Here is an 11,850-nt window from a genome sequence, read left to right as displayed (position 1 = left end):
GGAGGCTCCCCAGCAGCAGCTGCTCTTCCAGCAAAGCAGCTACAAAAGCATAAGTCTGTGACAGGAATGTATTAAAAATAAATGGTTTAAATAGTCACGTAATTTGCATTTGCCTTGCCCAGTGTGAAGTCCACCGGTTCATCTCCCTGCTTGTGCAGGAGTGTCTCCCAGAACGCCTTTGCTTCGTGCTTTGTTGTTTCAAATATTCATGAATGCTTTTCCTGCAATTTATTCTCCCCATAGGCTAACAGAGCCAGCTAAATTTACAATAACATTCTTCCCTGTAGAATTTGTACTTTCTCCCTACTTGTTAAACGAACTTTACAAAACAATTTTTCTTGTATTTTTTTTGATGTTTCAGATCTTACAGGATCCACCCCCACACAAATAGAAATACTGAGTTATTCATGACTGCTATTGAAAGTTCAGGCAATTACTGTAATTCACATCTTCTGTAGTACTTGTCCTTCTGCTACCACACAGCATTTACTAAAATAATTTTGTTGATGAAAACACCTTTTACTTTCTGTTTTCTATTTATTGATCTGTACTCATTGACCTGCATGTTTAAATTTTATAGCTGGAACATGACAGCATCATATCTGTGCTGATGCAGGCTCAGCTAATCGCTGGACAGGAAATTATATTTTGGCTATGAGAAAAAAATTAAGAATTGAGATAAATTCCCCTTCTATACTAGGAAAAGAGATAAAAAGAGATATTCTGAAAAATCTTAAATGAAGTTACAAAAATTAAACAATCTTTATAATCCTCAGAAGAATGAAAAGCCAGTGACTAAGCTACACCTCGCATGGCTGGAAGAACAGGTTTGCACGATAAACTTCAGCCTCGGAAAAATAAATTAATTTTCCACCCCAGCCAGTTCCCTGGCAACTCCATAAAATTCAAAAGAAGCAAGCGAGACCTGCCAGTGGCAGCCGTGGGCTCTCCAGCTTGTCAAGGCAGAACCTTCGGGAGGGAGCAGGCTGGCAGAGCAACTGCAAGGTGCGGTGGGCAGAGGACTGCTCAACACTGCAGGGAAGCCGTGGATGGAGGGGTTGCCGGGGAGAGAGGGGTCGGTCGCTTGCGGGGCTGTGGGAGAAGAAGAAATAAAGGAGCTCTTTTTATGGGGAAGCTGTATATCTGCCAGTTGTTTCACATTTGCAGGTCTTCCTAGTTTTGCGAGCTGCGGGAGTTCGGTGCTTTCTGCAAGAGGTCAGTTAAGGCTGTGACAACAGGCGACGGGTATCTTATCCTGGAAAATAGCAGGTGATTTCAAATTACCGCATCTCACACGGTAGGTATATAAAGAAAAAGAAAGAGAAGATGAGAAGCTGCAATAGCCCCATAATGCAGTTCAATTTTCAGCGTCCCATTATTTTGCTTATTTCCCATCATTTAAGATTTTCTGTAATGTTGTTCTTGGCCTTTTTCAACTTCCCTAACGTTTTGCAGCTAAATTGTTCTGTTGGCAGCGAGTTTCTTGGACTGCATCAGACTGGCTGAGCAGATTTCCTATTTCTCTTACAAAACAGGAAGAAAGTTGCTTCTAGTGAGGATCAGGTGGGAAAAGGGAATAGCTAACATGGTGTAAAGACTGAAGAGTCGAACTGGCTGCAGACCAAGGTCAAAAGGTAGCAGTCCAGACACACAAAAAGCACTTCTTAGGAAGTCTGACTGAAGATGAACTCAATGGATGTTCCACTGGACAATTTGTTGACTCCGATTGTTTTGCAATTCGCATTTCGCTTGAAAAGGTCATTGCTTATCCTGTATCCTGTTGAAACCTCTAAGGCCGTTTTCTCACAAAGCAGTTGCTAGAATTATGCTACTCAAAAAGCAATTTGTGATATCATACACATTTTTATGAAAGTTGTGAAACACAAACATATTTTTAAAAATACTAACAAAATGGAAAACTTTAGAATCAGAAAATAAAAAAATAGACATGTTAATGGAAATATATGGGATGTAGCAGCACCAGCTGCATATCATACGACAGCACATGATACAAGATAATAGTACATCACAGGTCACATGTGCTGCTACTAAAAAAAAGTGATATTTTATCAGAAATGTCAAGATTATCTGTTTTTGTCTAGTCTGAAATGTATTATTTTTAATGAAAGGAAAACTCAGAATTTAAACCAGTTTTGTTTTTCTCTTCTCACCTTGTAGCACTTTAGCTGACATGATTTATTGGAAATAAATGACTCAAAAAGTATTGTAGGTTGTTGTTAATAATTCAGTGGAGTTTTACCAATGGGTCTCTCTTTAGCAGTTCTAGTATTCATTAAAAATTTGCACTGGAGGGGACGGGAAATGATTTTAAGCTCTGCACATGTAGTCTTTTCTCCATATCATACCTGAATTAATTACAATGGTTTTGAGAGCACAGGAGAGTTTAAGAGTGAATGAGAGTAGAAGCAATATAAACATAAAAATCATATTTCAGAGACCAGTTCCTGACCTGTGAATTTGATGATGACTATGCAAGCCTAGATGTGTGAACACAGTCAGCACTACTCTTTGTCTTTGAAGATATTGTAGTGTTATGAGGTCTAGTTGTTACTTTTGAATGAATGATTGAACTGCATGAAGGAAACTGAGTTCAATTTATTCTAAAAATACTTGAAAGGAGCAGGGATGAAATAGTTTCATTGAAAATGGTAAGTTGCAGTATTTTTATTGAGAAATTTCCCCAAATGGTTGAGAATAGTCTACCCCAGAAGTGGGTAGAACACACAAGGAGTAAATACTAATACTTAAAATAAGGGGAAGTTAGATGCTAAATTTTAAAATCACTGAGAAAATTTTGAGTTTTAACAAATACTTAAATTTGCTTTTTGGTAACTTACACATTCATGTTTTCCAGGTATTCTTTCCAAATTTTATTGTTTTATTTATTTACTAAAAGAATGAATTACAGTAATTGTGATAACAATTCAATAGTTGAAAGTGATGTTGTGAACTGGCTAGTCAGAAAAAATCACACACAAAATGGCATGGTTCCTTAATGACTATGGAATTATCTTTGGCCTATCAGGCTGTTAACAAATCTATCATAACTTGTATATTTAAAAAAAAAAATTGAAATGAACATGAGGGATTCTCAGCAGATACAATGGCTTCCCTTTTAATTTCTTTCTGTCAAAACCAGAATGCTATCTTCCTGTGTCAAAAAATATATCAGTAGACATTCTTCTTCTGTCTGCAAGAAGTTACGAAGGAGGGCTCTACTATTGAAAATACAGGGGTGTTGTATTTGCCTCATACTCACATCTTTAAAAATATCACACCTTACATGATTTCCAAGAGCCTGGCAAAGCTCTGAACAGCATACGCATTCCTATTGGACCAGACATTACGATTCTTTCTGTAGAAGGGTTAAAAATTGTCACACGTACAGTGAAATAGAAAGTTTTTAAAATGGAAAAAAAAAAAAAAAATCACCAAACAAAAGGTTTTTCTATTTGTTTACTTAGGCATGAGAATTAGAGCCATAGGGCGACCGTCTGGCTGCGTGGTGTGAATTACAGGGTACGTAGGGTGGTCGTTTCCACTTTGCGCTTTACCAACCCTTGGCTGCATGGTGATGTCTGAAGACAATTGTATCTGTATGTCTTATGAGTAGGAAAGAATTTTGCAGTACTGCTTAGCAAACATGGATAACTTTGACCCTGCTGAATAAGGGTCCTCTGTGCGGGAGACAAGTCCCCTTTTGTTCGTGTGAAAGCCTAGATGGTGTGCCAACTGAAGTTCATCTTACAGAAAGTTTTGTAATCCACCATTACTAACGTAAGGATTTTGGCAGACTTCTAATCATAAGTTAGTACACAATCACCAGTTAGTTAGAAAGCAGTGCTATCATATGTCATTAGCTGACTATATTGTTTAATGATGACGGGAAAACATTTGCTTAGGGAGAAAGTGTAAAAGCAGTATTTTTCATTCAAAATTTATATGTCAGTTTTTAAAAAATCTGTCTTTTTTCCTCTCACTCTCCCTACATACACCAGTCATACAGAAGGCAGTTGTCCTAAGATTAACCTTCTTTGCTTTTTAATTGAGATTTAAGGGTAAAATATGTTTTAGTGCAAGGAATCGAAGCAAGATATATACTTTCTATAGATACTTCCAAACAGGGCTCGGGTAAGCATGCAAACACATGACATATGACATTGCCCATATGAACCGTGCTGCCCTCATCTAGAAAAGGTGAGGACTACCAGGCCACTTGTTTATCTTTGCTTTTATGGTGAGGAAGGCATTGAAGCACAATCCTGTTGGCACTGATGCCCATTTGCCATTGGCAGCAGGAGCAAAGTCAGGGTCTTCAGGCTTGGCTGCAAGACTTCGTCAGTTTTGTCAAAAGCGGACTAAAAGGGAATTACGAAGGAACTGCTGATAGCTCTTGTTCTAACAAAGCACAAAAAGCTGACAGCTAGCTGTTTGGCTCTGCTGGAAGGTTTAATATTAAAACAAGAGTTCCTATTTGCTTTCAAATATGGTTAAATATTATAACATAATTAGGTTGAACCTCCTGAAACTCTTTGTATTTGACGTCATCCCAATAGGTTGGTTAGGATCTGCAATCAAATATCAGATACTAACAGGTAGCTAAGTTTAATTGCTATAGGTGTAACTTTTCAGAATTTTAAGTAGGAAAGTTGCAAAAGCCCTGCTATAGTTTAGAGGAAATATCCTGTGACAGCGTTTTATATAAAACCAACAGATGGTCCTAGGTAGCAAAGCCTTCAAATAATTTTTAGCTATTATTTTCAAGAGCGAATCTGGTGTCAGAAATTACAAATATCTGTATTTGTTTTTGTAACTGCAGTGCATGCTTTGGAACTTGCTTTTGTTTGCAATGGTTACCCATCTCTGATTTAAACACGAGTTACTCAGATCTTGAGGAAGCCTCAACAGTCTGTCATTCATGCAGTCAGGTTTCTAAAGAAACAGATTTTCAGCACTTACAGCATACTTCATTTTCCAAAGCAAATGAGGGAGGTGGAAATCACAAGAAAATACCGAAACAAAAGAAAATATTAAGAAAAAGAGATAAGTGCAGCGGCCTAAGGAGCAGTTAGTACAATTATGCAGCGGCTGGGGAAATACATAGAAAAAAAGCTACAGCCTGTAGCATGTCTAAAGCTTGCACTGCGTAAGGTTTTCACCCTTCTGTGAAAATGGACAGGCATGCCTGTGGAAGAATTGTCAGTCATACTCAGCAAAAAAAAAAAAAAAAAAGAGAGGCCAGAGTAATATGGAGAGTCCTAGCTGGTGAAGGTTAGAGATGAAGGTCTGCATTTTGGTGAGTGGACCCAGAAACATCTGCGGAGCATCAGCAGAGTCCTAGTGCTCTTCAATTTCCAGTTCAGAAATCAGAACTGCCGATACTGGCAGGCAGTACCTGCACAACACTGCTCATTAATGCATGAAGCAGGAGGCCGACATCTACATGGCTGCTGTATGGGAAAATGGGGTGCAGGAGACTCATCTCCCTGAGGATTCAAGCAGAAATGTCTGTTAGGACTGCAGGATCTGAAATGCACCACCAGCAGGTGCATGCAGAGGTTGATAGTCCAATTGCAAAAGCTGACTCACTTCACACCTCTGAGAAGGACCTCCATCCTCCTTGCAGGCTGATACAGAATACTGTACTGGCATTGCTTGTCATGATTTGAAGATCCCCTCCCATATATGATACAGTAACCTCTCCAGCTCCACAGAATGCACATGCAAACGCTGCCTCCTTTGTAGATCACCAGCCTTACACTTAGAGAAGGCTAATGGGCACTTCCCATCTCAGAAGAGGCATCTGCTAGGACGGTCTGCAGGAAAGGGGTGGGTTTCTTTTGAAGTCATTGGCTGAGCCCTTCCATCAGGTGGGGAGAAGCGGAGTGAACACTATTACTGGTCAAGGAGATTATACAGACTGATCTATACATACCTAAGATACAGCCCGGTCTGCAACAGGATGGAGGTCCAACTGCATCAACAACTCTAATTGCTAATCAGTTTGGCCTTGATGGCTTATAGAGGAGGTAGAAACAGTCCTTGTGGTCCAGCACCCCACTGCTCACCCCTTGCTGGCATCCATAACCACAGTGGAAAAAGGTAGCAAAGGCCACCTTTATTCTTTGGGGTATAAAGTTTAGGGAGATTTTAAACAGTACAGCTGATGGAGCTGGTACTAGAAACCCTCAGTAGAATCAGAGCTGCTGGTGATGCTGGAGGCAGAGTGAGTCAGTGTTAGTGAGACCATAGGGTGTAACACAGGTTTTTGTTTTGGACAGATCATTAAGGTGTTTGATGCTGATCTGGTGGATGATACAATGACACTCAAAATGAAGCTAAGAAAGCCACTGCTTTTGATTCAAAACACAAGGAAGGGAAGGCACGGGAAAAAAGTAGCAAGATAAGAGAAGTTGGGAAAAAAGGAGGAATAAAGGAAAAAGAACTTTTTGTTTGGAAAACAACTCAACCAAAAGCAAAGTCTGGATGAGTCAAACAGCAACTCCACCTTGAATTTATGACTGAAGAGAAACTGAAGAGTAAATGCAAACAGTATCAAATATGTTCTTAGTAAGGAGCAGAAGAGGCAAGGAATGTATGTTGTACCAGAATGACTGAAGTTCCTAGGAACCAATAGGACAACACAGAGAAAGATAAACACTTCACAGAGAGCATTTATGGCTTCACAAGAGAGGACAGAATAAGTCTGCAGTACTGATGATGAGAATCACGGCTTGGTGATGCAACAGTAATACAGACAGATGCGCCTGTAGGAGGCATCAGGAAAGTTCTCTTCTGCACGGATGGAGAAGCATTAATGTCCATGCTCAATGGCAATGATGCCATGAGTAACTTAACATTATCCTGGTTGAGGATCCTTTGAGCCTGTAGCAGATGCACAGAAGTGCTATAAAGTAAACAGGTGGATCAAGAGCCAGCCCATTGTACAGGAAGCAACTGGAAGTGCTGGACTTGTTGTACTTGGCAAAATGAAAGCTGAGAGCCAATATGGTTATTGTCTACAAACACATCAACAAGTGAAGGGGAAAAAAACCTTATTAAAATTATTAGCAATGGAAGCACAAGCAAAAAAAACATTCAAAATATCCAGGAAGAAACTTGACCTGGAAATGACTAGGGTTAGAAGAGGGAAATTCTTGATTCACTTCACAATCAGGAAGGAAAAAATGTAACAGCTATTAAAATAACTTAGAAAGGGACTAAATGCCAGTGAATGCACATTCACAGTGATTGGTTTCCATGTCCTGTATTCCCAAGACACTTTGCATAAGCAGGCTTCCATACGAGGAGTATATAAACCCTGTAAGGATTATGAAGTTCACTTATTGATATTAACAGATGAACCTGAACCACAGTTTACTGTCTTGTGAACTCATATAACATGCTCGAACTAAAACAATGGTGTTGCCTTTGAAAGAAATAATTTCTGTCTTCCTCTTTCCTTCCCAGCATGCTGCGTCCAAAGCAGAAAGGCATAAAAGGCTTTTCAGAGGTATTTTACCTGCAAAGTTTAAGGTGAACCTGGTCTCCAATTAATTGTGCCAGCAATTTATTTTACTTCTATTGTTGTTCATTTGTTCTCTGGAGAAAGAAGAAATGTAAGCCTGTAGCCATACACCTGCAGGACAGCTCATGCTAGCTTGATGGCTAATGCTTCGTTTTCCCAGCTAACTCATTAGGAGCTGCCTCCCCAGCTCCTTCTTCCCAGATGACTATCCCAGCTAGCACCCATGTCCATCACTGATCACTGTTTCTATCCACATGATACATGCTCGGTCTCATAAATAGGATGTCCCCCTCTCCTGATATCTGTTGCCTTTACTACCACATCCCAACCACTGAATCTGTTCATTTGTCTGAAGCACATCAAAATCTATTAAAAGTACAACTTCAGAGGTTTCTCCTTTAAAAATGCAGCTGTTGAGTACTGTCTTTGCATTTTCTTTACTGCACATAGCCAGAACTGTTCTTCTGTCCAGATTCAGCCCTGGATTTTTCAGGGATGTGTATCCTTCAAAACCTTCAATAATTTGACCTTGAAGGAGAAGAAGAATTGAAGTCCTGCGTACTTGCTCCTCAGCTCCTATTAAACATTGTGCAGAAGTAATTTAGCTTCTGGAATAAGATTGTAACTCTTCAGTCAGCATAAACCACTGCCCAAGGGATTATGTGCCTACCTCCCAGCTCACAGTCACTGCCCTGTGTCCTTCCCAGCTCCTATTCCCCTCCCTTCCCATTTGATCCAGCACTCGTGTTCAAATGGCCACAGTGTGAATCAGAGAAAGAAACTTTTTTTTTCCCCTCCTTTTTCTGCTGATCTTGTTCACCTTGCAGCTGCTTAGCTCCTGAACCCAAGTGAACGAGCAGTGAGAAATGGGCAGCTGGCCAGCAAAAAGGGCAGAACTTCACCTTTTGGCATCTGTGTACCTGTTGATTATACACCCACAGGACAAAGAGTTCATACCTCCATTCTGGGTAGGGTTTTTTGTTTCTCAGACAGAAGTGCTGCTCTACCTCTCATTTCACTCATTTTCTTTTTTCCCCCTGGTCTTTGTCACTGGCTTCTCCCAGCTTTTCCTGCCTCTTACCCAGTCCTCTTTGCAAAACCAGCTTCTTTATTGCCACTGCATTGTTATTGGAAACCACCAAAATTTCAAGATTAACAGCAATAAAGTGTCCAATTTTAGGTCCCCATTACAAAACAGATATCAATAAAGTTGAATGAGTCTTTCAAAATTTGGCAACTTGACTGAGCTTTGCAGTGAGCTCCCTTCTGGAGCAGAAGCCTGGATTTGGTGCCTTCTGATCTAAGTCCTTCCTTTCTTTGTCATCGCCTAGAAGGCAGCAATCTAGTACCTAGTACTTTGAACATAATTGACATCATTTATCAAGGCAACCATGAGAATATTTAACTCATATTGCTTTCTTTTCTAGCAGCAAGCTCTTTTCTAACTGTATCCTCTTTTTTAGCATAAGGATCTTGTCTTGAGGACTGGTGCTTATTGGTGCAAAAAGGTAGCTGGCAATATTTTTCTGAATTTATGCTGCTCACAGAATGCCACTTTTTATTTGTTTGAAATCCTGTAATGTAAGAGACTACTGTCCACCTTCATTAGGGGAATCATTTAAACAAATAGACACGTCACTGCATGTTATTTAACCTTTCCATTAGTATCAAGCAGTATGTGTAAGTAGGTTTATTACTTTTAAGCTGATCAGCTAATTTGTTATGACACCTCACTTCGGAAACATTGCAGACTAGACCTCCTTTATAGCATGCTACTTGCTTAATGAAGCTAGCTGCATTTTGGAAGGAGAGAGTATCTTTGCATTTTTTCAATTTTTCTCACTGTTTTCCATCTTTCTAGTTGATTGTATCCTGTATCCTTGCAATCAACTTTCCTGAACTCTAGAGGTCCTGTTCATGCTTATGAAAAAGGGAATGCTGCTTCCCTTTATCCCTAACCCTTGACTCTGCCTATTGCCAAAAGTTGGTATAGTCTCCTGTTCCCGACTTACCCTTCAGTACCTCCTTCCTTTGCAATTTGCTTTGCCCTCAGCTTCATTTAATCTCACTTTCTGACTTTCTTCTGGATCATTTCCTCTGGAAACGCTGAGGACAGCAAGGACAATCTTCAAATTATCAATGTCATGGAAAACATGACAGAGAACATGTTCTCACAAGGAAGTACACCTACGATTTTTATGGGGTTTGGCTGTTGGAAACTTTGCTCTTTTCTTTGAATTGTCGGGTACAAAACATCTCAACATGTGACGCGCTCTTTTCTAATAAGAAACATTTTAACTCTGCTATTATTCTTCAGACTCATGATGTTCAGCAAATGATAAAATTTTGCTGAAAACAAACATCAGTGTTTTTAAGAGGAAAATGAGAGCTCTTTGAAATTGTTATCCTTAAATGCAGAATATCTGCACATAAACTTGAAGAGTCCTATATTGATCTTAGATTTGGGAGGAGGGGAAGGAAGTGCATAAGATTGCATTAACATTTCATTTTTTTAATAATACTTCACTCCCCTAAATCATGCCGTTGGCCAATACTTTTTTTCATTGCAGAAGACCAGATCAGTATCTGTCTTTACTACCAGAAACATACCTCCAGAAGATGCTGTCATATAGTAATTGAGTAGGTTCTATGAGACAGTGTTCTCTAAAATCCTGTTTTGATGTAAGGCCAAATTTCAGGGCAAGGATATGGACATGTGTTTGCAAGCCCTCCATCCACAGTGGAAGGAGATCAAATGATGATACTTAAATACAGAAATACACATCAGATTAACTCAATCACAAGATGCATTAAAACAAGTAAGTTATTTAACTTTTTAAAAATAGCTAATCCCACCAGAGAAGCTTGCCATTATCACAGCCAATTACATAACCAACTGTTCAATATATTGTGTGAATTACCAAAACAGAGTGAAGAGGTAAAGCCCTCAGTACAGTCTCAGCACTAAAGCTCCACCTAACACTCTAGATTTTGAAATCACAACCGAGTGGCAAATTTGGGAGTTTTAAAAAATTACTCTTCTATTTCTCCTGGTTCTGGAAACATGAAGGATGTGAAGAAATTAGAGAATTACACACTAATGAAATGTTGGCACACTACACACAGTACAAATGCATTAGGTCTTGTAAAAAATTGCCCCAAAATGAAAGCTTTCTATTCTGAGCATTTAAGAATTCTGAGCAAAAGTGATAAAATATTGTTCAACTTTGAATGAGTAACAGATAACATTTGCATTCTAATAGAGGAAAAATCCCCTTCCATGAGGGATAAAAGGTGCAACAAAGTAACACAGAGATCTCTGTGATGTAAAAGATAAATATGGATACTCATCCGGGGGTTGATAATGCTTAGGCATTTGGGAATTGCATTGCAAGCTGTGAAATAAAGATGTACTTCAGCCAAGATTTGAGAGGATTTTTTCAGCAGTGTATGTCTGTGGTTGCAGAGGCATCTCTGGCTGCCCACTGGTGCTTCCACCTCCAGTCACCCTCTCCAGCATGCCAGCACACTTATTCATGCAAAAAACAAACTACTAAGTGAGCTGAGCCAGCTGAAAAACAACTTGTGAAGCAGCTCTGCTGCCGTGTGTGATGGTCTGGTTTCACAAACAGCTTTCCAGTGGCAATGCAGGCATAAGCTACCACCACCACTGATCCATGCTGCCTGTGGTGGTGCCAGCACCAGCACTCATGCAGCTCTTCCCTGGGGCAGGCTGGGGAGCGGAGCCCACTCAGAATAATTTTTTCCTTGAGTAATTTTTCAGCTGAATGAGTTCCCAGCTCTGCCTTATGCTGACACTGATGGAGCAGGTGGAAATGAGTGACTGAAGCACAAGAAAGACAGTCAGTCATTGCCCAAACTTAATGCTGGGGCACGTTGTGAGTGGTTTGTAGGTTTTGAAGGATGTCTTCAGAGGAATGAACTCAACCCAGAGAAGATGTAAGGTGCATGAGTGTTGTTCAATTCATGCTCAAGCCTTTTTGTAAACTATAGTAGGAATGTAGGAGAACATCATCACGAGCCCCACAGAAATACATATTCAGATGGTAAGGATACAAGCTGGAAGTAGTCCAACAGATCAGAACACGTATGTTAAATCTGATTTATTCTACATCCAGCATCTTAATGTACAAAGTTGTAGACTTTAAACAGAATGGACACTTGAATCATCTCAAGCATAGGCATGTAAAGAAGGAAGTGCTTGGGGAACAGCCTTACTGGGAGCACTCTCATGCCCTTTCTGGGGAATCAGCACACTTGGGTGACACTCTGAAATGCCT

This window comes from Phaethon lepturus, unplaced genomic scaffold (assembly GCF_000687285.1).
Source record: "Phaethon lepturus isolate BGI_N335 unplaced genomic scaffold, ASM68728v1 scaffold9077, whole genome shotgun sequence".
In the NCBI taxonomy this organism is placed as follows: domain Eukaryota; kingdom Metazoa; phylum Chordata; class Aves; order Phaethontiformes; family Phaethontidae; genus Phaethon; species Phaethon lepturus.
This window is presented reverse-complemented; position numbering follows the sequence as displayed.